The following is an 8489-nucleotide window of genomic DNA, read 5'->3' as shown; positions in this document are numbered from 1 at the left end:
TAATAACTGGCACATATTCAGGTATAGCAGGAACCAGCCAGTGCTGCTAGTTAAGTGGGTCATGAATTTCTTCCATTCCAGAAGTTGAAATGTCTGCTCCTCACGGATCAGTGGTTGGGAGATTCTTGGAAGAAAAAGAGTGACACTTAGAAAGATGTCACATGTTTGGTGGCCCCTTCACTGGCCTCGATCCCTTTTCCTCGCTCCTTCGTGGCCTTTTCTATTCTTCCCTCTCCCAGCTGTTCACCCTCGATCGGTTTTATGCCGCGGGCTTCATCCGGTCCATCTTTTCTGGGGTTATTTCTGCCGCCTCCCCAGTGACCGGGTTCTCCGGTGGGGCTTGGCTCCAGGCCCTGCTGACCTCCCCCTTGCCTTCAGAGTGTCTGTTGGACGGGGAGGTGATCCTCTCCAGACTGTGCCATTTTGGGGTTCCGATTCCAAGGCAGCCCTGGAGGCCAGGCCCGTGTCTCAGGGGCTCCCGTTCTATCCTGCCAACCTGTCAAAGCCTGTCTTCCTCAAATACCAAGGAGAACAGAGGCAGACGAGACCTTTCGTTAGGAAAAAAGCCTCTCACTGAAAGTTGTTCCAGGACAGAGATAACCTTGTGAAATACTTCCAGGATTTCACGGGGGTACTAGAAATAACAACGACAATAACAATAATAATAATAAAAATAAAATAAATGAATAGTATTTAAGGATTGATGGTTTCTCTTCTCCAGGGTGTAGCACTCTGAACTTTCCCACATTCCCATAATTCATTACTTGCTAGTTAAACAGTTCTAGCTTACAGTCAGACAAAAAATATCAATCTCCATTTAGATTATCCTTTAGAGAAGCAGAATGGCATAATTTATAGAGCACGAGCCTGGGAGTCAGGAGGTCCTGGGCTTCGCCACTTGTCTGCTCTGTGACCTTGGACAAGTCACTTCACTTCTCTGTGCCTCAACTACCTCATTTGTAAAATGGGGATCAAGACTGTGAGTCCCGCATGGGATGGACTGTGTCCAGACCGATTTACTTGTGTCCACAAAAGTACAATGCCTGGCGCATAGTAAGCACTTAATAAATACCATCATTATTATTATTATTATGCACAGATGTGTGGCCTAAATAGTTGAGCAGAGATAAAAAGTCAGGTTTTGGGTTTTTAATGGTATTTATTAAGCACTTACTAGATGCCAAGCACTGTACTAAGTAGAATGGACACAAAGTCCCTGCCCCATCTGAGGTGTTCAATCTGAGTAGGAGGGTGTAGGATTTAATCCCCATTTTACAGATAGGTGACAAGCACAGAGAAGCCAAATAACTTGCCCATGGTCACACAGTAAGCAAGCAGCGGAGCTGAGGTCACAACTCAGGTCCTCTGACTCCCAGACCTGAGCTCTTTCACGTAGGCCACGATGCTTTCCAGGGATGATACGTCACTCATAGTACATATGGATATCTGAGAGGGCAACCTTCACTTTACTCCTCCCAAGCATCCTGGTTCCAAAATATTAAACTGGGCAGACCATTGGTTTAACCCAGTAATTGCAATGTTGACGGTCTTATAGAACCTCTCCTGCTTTGCCTTAAGCCTCTTCCTTATTTCTCAGGAGACATGGAGAAGATCAGCTGACGTGCCTTCCCTTTAAAAACTCTGTTTGTTTGAAGACAGTTACTATGCCTTCTCCCCCCCAGCTTTTCTAGCTAAATGAACCCCAATCGGTTTAAGCTAAAAAGGAGGGAAAATTGGGGAGAAAATGAACAAGAGGGTGAAGGAGAAGAACAAGATCCGAAGGAGATAAAGGAGGTAAGACTGTACCTTAAGAGGACTGTAAGCTCGTGGGTAGGGAATGTATCTGTTAAATTGTTGTGTTGTACTCTCCCTAGAGCTTTAGTACAGTCCTCTGCACACAGTAAGAGCTCAATAAATACGATGGATTGCTTGATTGACCGGGGAAGGGAAAAATAAAGGCAGTAAAAAGAAAGCAGAATAATTAGCAATTAAAATAGGGATGATAAAGGTCAGTGGGAAAAGAAGAGATGACAGGTAAGAATGAAAGGAAGAGGAGAGGGAAAGGACGGTTTACAAGAGTGAAAGAAAGGGAGAGAGTAAGAAAGAAGAATGTAATGATATCAGAGGAGCAAAAACAGCAGATTGGAAAAGTGTTAGGGGACTGAGAAAAGAATGAATAGTCTGGAGAGAGTGGGTGGAGGGGATAGTAACGGTTGAGACTAGTGGGAGACCTCTGAGATGGGCATCTAACATCACTCCTTCTTAACAACCCCAGCCCCTTGTCTCACCCAGCCCGCTCTGAGAAGGGAATCTGTTCCTTCAGAGCATCATAGATGGAGCAGCAGCTACAGAGGTAAGAGGAGAGATACCAGGGAGTCCAAAGGACGACTGCTGGGTTTTTTGTGGCTCCCCGGAAGGAGATTTCCACCATTAGGGAACGTTAGTATATCTGCGGTTGAAGACCCACTAGAGAGCTGGATTGGATCATCAGAATCAAGACCAGTCCATTCAGAACTTAGGCCTCGGGGAGCACTCTAGACTGCAGTCTCTCTCTCTCTCCCATTCTCTTGGCTTAAACCCAATCTCCTGGTTCCCCCATCCCATCCAACCTCCTGTTTGTTGTTGTATTGTACTGTCCCAAGCGCTTAGTACGGTGCTCTGCACACAGTAAGCACTCAATAAATGTGATTGAATGAACGAAACGAATGAGCCCTCACACGGAGGGGGATCCAGTCCTCTAGCTTGCAAGCTGATTATGGAGGGATTGTGTCTGCAAATTCTGTTGTACTCTCCCAAGCTCTCTCTTAGTTCAGTGCTCTGCACATAGTAAATGCTAAATAAATACCATTGAGGATTGTTTGACTATGGATGGATGGAGTTCTGTCAATGTGTCTCAGTTGCCTCATCTCCCGCCATGCAGCTAAACCAAGGAAAACCTGGCACAGCTGGATCTTCAACGCTGGATTTCCCAGTATCACAGGAAGGCGATTAATGCCGGGACAACATGAGTCACATCCTCCTTGTCCTTTCTTCCACCCACTCAATTATGAGATCATACCTGAGTCCACCTTAATACCCTCATAGCCTCTTAGGTGGGTGGTAAAGGTGGATTCAATTCTTACCTGTAGGTCATAATGGGTTCCAATTCCAGCTCTGCCGCTTGTCTGCTGTGTGACTTTGGGCAAATCACTTAACTTCTCTGTGCCTCGATGACCTCATCCATAAAATGGGGACTAAGACTGTGAGCCCCCTGGGAGACAGGGACTGTCACACCTGATTAGCTTGTATCTTCCCCACTGCTTAGGACAGTGCTTGGCACATAGTAAGTACTTAACAAATACCATTTAAAAACAAAAAAACAGGCAAGTGAAACTCAGAAGACCAGGGGAACCCAGACTGGTCAAGGAACAGTCATCTCTTCACCCAGACTTCACCATCTGTAGCTTCAGGAAGCCAATTCTCCTTTTGGATAGCCTTGGGAGGCCTGGACCTTCCCCTTGTCTCTATCTAGAGAAGCAGTGTAGCTTAGTAATAATAATAATAATAATAATGGTATTTGTTTCATTAGGTATTTGTTAAGCACTATGTACCAGGCACAGTACTAAGCACTGGGGCAGATACAAAGTAAGCAGGTTCTCCCATGTGGGGCTCACAGTCTTAAACCACATTTTACAGATGAGGTAACTGAGGAATGGAGAAGTTAAGTGGCTTGCCCAAGGTCACACAGCAGACAAGTGTTGGAGCCAGGATTAGAGCCCACATCCTCTGACTCCCAAGCCCGCACTCTTTTCACTAAGCCACACTGCTTCCCACTTGGGATTCTAATCCCAGCTCCTCCAATTATTAGTTATGTAACTTTGGGCAAGTCTCTTAACTTCTCTGTGCCTCAGTTACCTAATCTGTAAAATAGGGATTAAGACTGTGAGCCCCACATGGGACAGGGTCATTACCTTGTATGTACTCCAGCACTTAGAATGGGGCTTGGCACATAGTAAGCACTTAACAAATGCCATCATTATTATTATTACCTACCCTTTCCAGGAGTTAGAAGGACGGCCTGTAGCTCACCATGTTTTCTGAATCTCTTTCTCGGACAGCCCTGTTAAATAATAAGCTCCTTGCGGGTAAAGGATCCTGTCTACTAACTCTACTGTTCTCCCCCAGATGCTCAATACAATGCTCCAAGTGCCAATGGCGCTCAATGAATAGTATTGATCGATTATTAGCAGATCTGTCCCAACATCCCCTCCCTGATGAGATCAGCTGAGGATAAAATCAAGCGCCAACGGGATCCTAGAGAGTCATAATAGCATTTGAGTGAGAGAGGGACAGTCCTCCAGGAATTATTGGGTAAGTCTAAACAGAAATAACAGCAGTTCTGAGAATAGCTTATTTTATTCTCCCCTCTCCTCCCTCTGTTGACTTAGGAATGGCCTGGAGCCATTTTTTCTATCCAACGACTGGAATGATATTTCCAATGAGTAGTAAAATTTATTTCAGGGAAACGACGAGATGAAGTATTAATTCAACCAAACTCATTCTGGAGGAACAAGATGACATGGGGTGTTGAAGTATTATTCGGCGATATCAAAAGAGCCCATGTAAATCAGGAGAAGAGAAGGTTTTCTTTCTCTGTTCTGGGATTTAGGATGAGTGGCATTCCATCATGAGGTAGACCATGATTTCTCTGTCCTTTTGGCCTTCACATAATTCTTCAGGACAGGAGGGGAACAGGTTTACTAGTGTCTATCACACAATATATAGTTCCTGACTCCTGGGTACTTTATTTTTTCACCTGTTCATTGAATTTCCAAACTGAGGCCTTTACATTCAAAAACCACCGAGAACAAGCACAATCAAACCTTACAAATAGATATTCCAGTCCCGAAAATGGCGGCGCCAAAATAAACATGCAAGGCATCAAAGGTGATGACAGTCCCATCCCTAGTCCCAGGATGGGGAAAAGAGCCTGGGCCTGCAATCCAGAAGACCCAGGTTCTACTTCTGCCTCTGCCACTTACCTACTGTGTGACCCTGGGCAAGTCACTTACCTTCTCATGGCCTCACCTGGGGTGGGACAGTTAAAAGAAGACTCCCCGTGAACATGAAGGGCCTCCACTGGGTAGGGCAGACAGGGAGGTTGCTCAGGAGATGGATGGAGCCCGGAAATGTGAGTTGGAGAACTTTCCACTGAGGGTCATTTTAACTTTAATGGCCAAATCCATCATTTGTCTGCTGTCTGACCTTGGGCAAGTCACTTAATTTAAGAGAAGTCACTTTAGAGAAGCAGTGTGGTCTAGTGGATAGAGCACAGGCCTGGGAGTCAGAAGGACCTGGGTTCTAATTTCAACACCATCACGTGTCTGCAATGTGACCTTGGACAAGTCATTTCACTCCTCTGCCTAAATTGCCTCATGTGTAAAATGGAGATTAAGACTGAGCCCCGTGTGGGACGTGGATTGTGTCCAACCTGATTAGCTTGTATCTATCCCAGCACTTAGTACAGGGCTTAGGATATAATAAGCGTTTAACAAATACCACAAAAAAATCCACCTGCCTATGGTCCTCCCCATCCTCAAAGTCCTCATTAAAAAACTCCACCTCCTCCCAGAAGCCCTCCCTGAATAATTCCCAATAGTCATCCATACCACTTGTATATTTAACCCCATCCTTAAGACTTGTATGTATACATATATATTCATATGTTCATTCCATTATTTACTATTTCATCTAGGTATATTCGCACTACTGCCAATTTTAGCCTTGTTCTTCCTCCTGCTTTTCTTGCTTATAGTATTTGTTAAGCTCTTACTATGTGCCAGGCACTGTATTCTCTGCTCCCTCCATCTCAATCATATTTATTAAGCACTTACTGTGTGCAGAGCACTGTACTGAGAATACAATGTAACTATATAACAATAAACAGGTACAATCTCTGCCCACAATGAGTTTATAGCCTAGATGGTGTAAAAGGACATTAATAGAGATATTTGTAAGTAAGATTGTATATCTCCCCATCTAGAATGCAAGCTCCCTGTGGGTAGGGAATGTGCATTCTGTTTCCATTGTACTTTCCCCAAGGGGTTAGGATGGTGCTCTCCACTCAGTAGGTGATCAACAAACACCATCGATTAACTGACTGTCTCACTCTAACTCTTGTTTATTCCTCTCCTTAAATGTTGGGCATTTGGCCAAAAGAGATTCAATAGTCAAGAGATCTAAAGTGACACAACTGCATCATAGGTGGCCTTGGCTCCGTTTTACCTCTCAAAGAAATAAGGCAGACGTTCTGACGGCTACTAGGAACTGCCCCCACCGCCCCCCGAGACTTGAAGCCAAACATCAGCCCTGGTTTATATTAATGTCTGACTCCCCCTCTAGATTGTAAGCTCAGTGTGAGCAGGGAACCTGTCTACCAGCTGTTACATTGTACTTTCCCAAGCGCTTAATGTAGTGCTCTCTGCTCACAGTAAGCACTCAGAAATGATTGTTGAGGTAACTGAGGCACAGAGAATTGAAATGACTGGCCCAAGGTCACACAGCAGAAAAGCGACAGCTGGGATTAGAAACAAGGTCCTCTGACTCCCGGGCCCGTGCTCCTTCCACTAGGCCACACTGCTTCTCTTTCAAGTGGGGAGCGATAGTAGTTTTCAAGTAGGATGCAATACTGGAAGGCACTGCTTTACAAGAACCTCAAAACGTTTCTTCTGTTCGCCTGGTTTTGAGTCGCGGAATGTTGGCTGTTTGGGTATTCTACGCAGTCCCAGCCCAGGCAACTGTGCTGAGGGTCGGGCGACGGACTTGGTTCCAAGGTTTTGTGCTTAGGATTCTGTCTTGCCATTTGATGTTGAGTGGTGGTGGTGGTGGTGAAATCACCGAGGAGAGAACAGGAAAGGGTAATAAATTCCAGAAGCTGCCAAGTAATGATGTTCAACAGTTACAGCAAGAGGTTACAGCAACCGTTACCATTTTCATTCATCAAGGAGGTGAGAAATATTCAGAATGCTTTTTTCCCCCCCTTTTCCTCAAAGACCAGCTCTCTAACCCAACTTCCTGGATGAGGTCTCACCTGAGCATGTTTTAAAGCTAAGCACGACTCCAGGATGGAATATACGACTCACAAATCACTCTTGGAGTAGCAAAGAGCTGTAAACAATATAAAGCCGTCACCAGTCACCATTGGAGGAAGGGAAGCGTATGCTCCAGGGCCACTATAAAGCCATGAATAAGGCGCACTTCTTGCTAACCTAAAGCTTAAACTTCTGGGGAAAAGAACGTGACAAAAACTTCAAGCTTTACAGCCAGCTTCAGTGAATACAAGGAATGAGATGAAATGCAGAGCGGGGGTATGGTTTATGACAACCAGGTACAAGGAGTCTTAAATGAAAAGTTTCAAAAGGGCAGGGAAGAGGAAAGAGAGGAAGGTAGAGGGGACCAGGTTAAGACCTCCAGATTGACACCCATCTGTCTTGCCATTTGATGCTGAGTAAAGTATCTAATGGTGGTAGTGAAACTGTCCTGCTACGAGAGCCTTGTCTGTTTTTTTAACAGTGTTACGGGCAGGGAACTCATCTGCTAATTCTGTTGTATTTTACTCTCCTAAGCACTTAGAGTGTTCTTCACATAGTAAGCGCTCAATAAATACAACTGATTGAATGGATCCCACAGTCGTATTTTCACTGGACTAAATCTGGGTTTGGCCTTCATTTTCGTTTCCAAGTCTTTGGGGCATGATTTAAACCTACATGCTTTCTTCCCCTTCTGGCTTGGATCATTAAAATTTGTAGTTTTTTTGCTCAGTGGTTCCTCACCCTTGCAAATCCATTTTATCCAGTAGGCAGGGCAGACTGTGGCCAGAATTGAGACAGATAGAATCTACTTGTTTTAGTATTCCCATTTACTAACCCCAGCTGCCTCTGATGGGCTTTAGAGGTGTGTCTTTGCAGCAAATGATAACCTTTTTATCAACTTACCTGGACCCCAGTAAGCTCTCAACCTTGCTGCTGCCTACCCAGCGATATCAATCTCCATTGATAGTGCTTTTAATTCACCTTAAAAATCCACCAACTATCTTTGTGATTATAGGGGTTTTTTAGGGGGGTTGGGGCACATTTTCGTCCCCGCCACAACCTGAATTTCAGATTCAGTCTTTACTAGGTGTAATGCCAATAGACCTTGACGTTTCCAGCTCATGCATTTGTTTCACAGATGAATAAGAGAAAACAAAGGTGTTTTGGAAGCATGCTTACATTAATGGGCATCTCTTACAGAGATGTGAGATCACTGGCAATACAGCTTAATCCGGTCCAAGAAACCTTTAATAGAAGAAGAAAACGAAGATTTCCATCCTGATCTGTGTGGGGTGTTTTTCTATTCAGTTATTTAACTTCTAAATAAAACTTCCACAGTGCATTCTTTCTGACCTCCGTTTCGCGTCAGATAGTGACATCCCATGCCTTCCCCACAAAGAGCTGAAACAACCACAAAAA

At 44.6% G+C, this 8489-nt stretch overlaps 1 long non-coding RNA gene across 1 annotated transcript; it reads left to right on the top strand.

The window, feature by feature from the left end:
- The first annotated feature begins 6767 nt into the window (after positions 1-6767).
- Positions 6768-8412, top strand: LOC114815227. The gene is made up of 2 exons (XR_003762997.2): positions 6768-6986; positions 8209-8412. It is a non-coding gene; the product is annotated as an uncharacterized LOC114815227 (long non-coding RNA).
- Positions 8413-8489: the final 77 nt, after the last annotated feature.

This window comes from Ornithorhynchus anatinus, chromosome 11 (assembly GCF_004115215.2).
Source record: "Ornithorhynchus anatinus isolate Pmale09 chromosome 11, mOrnAna1.pri.v4, whole genome shotgun sequence".
NCBI lineage: Eukaryota > Metazoa > Chordata > Mammalia > Monotremata > Ornithorhynchidae > Ornithorhynchus > Ornithorhynchus anatinus.
Note: the sequence above shows the minus strand (reverse complement) of the source record. Positions and strands in the feature narration are given on the sequence as shown.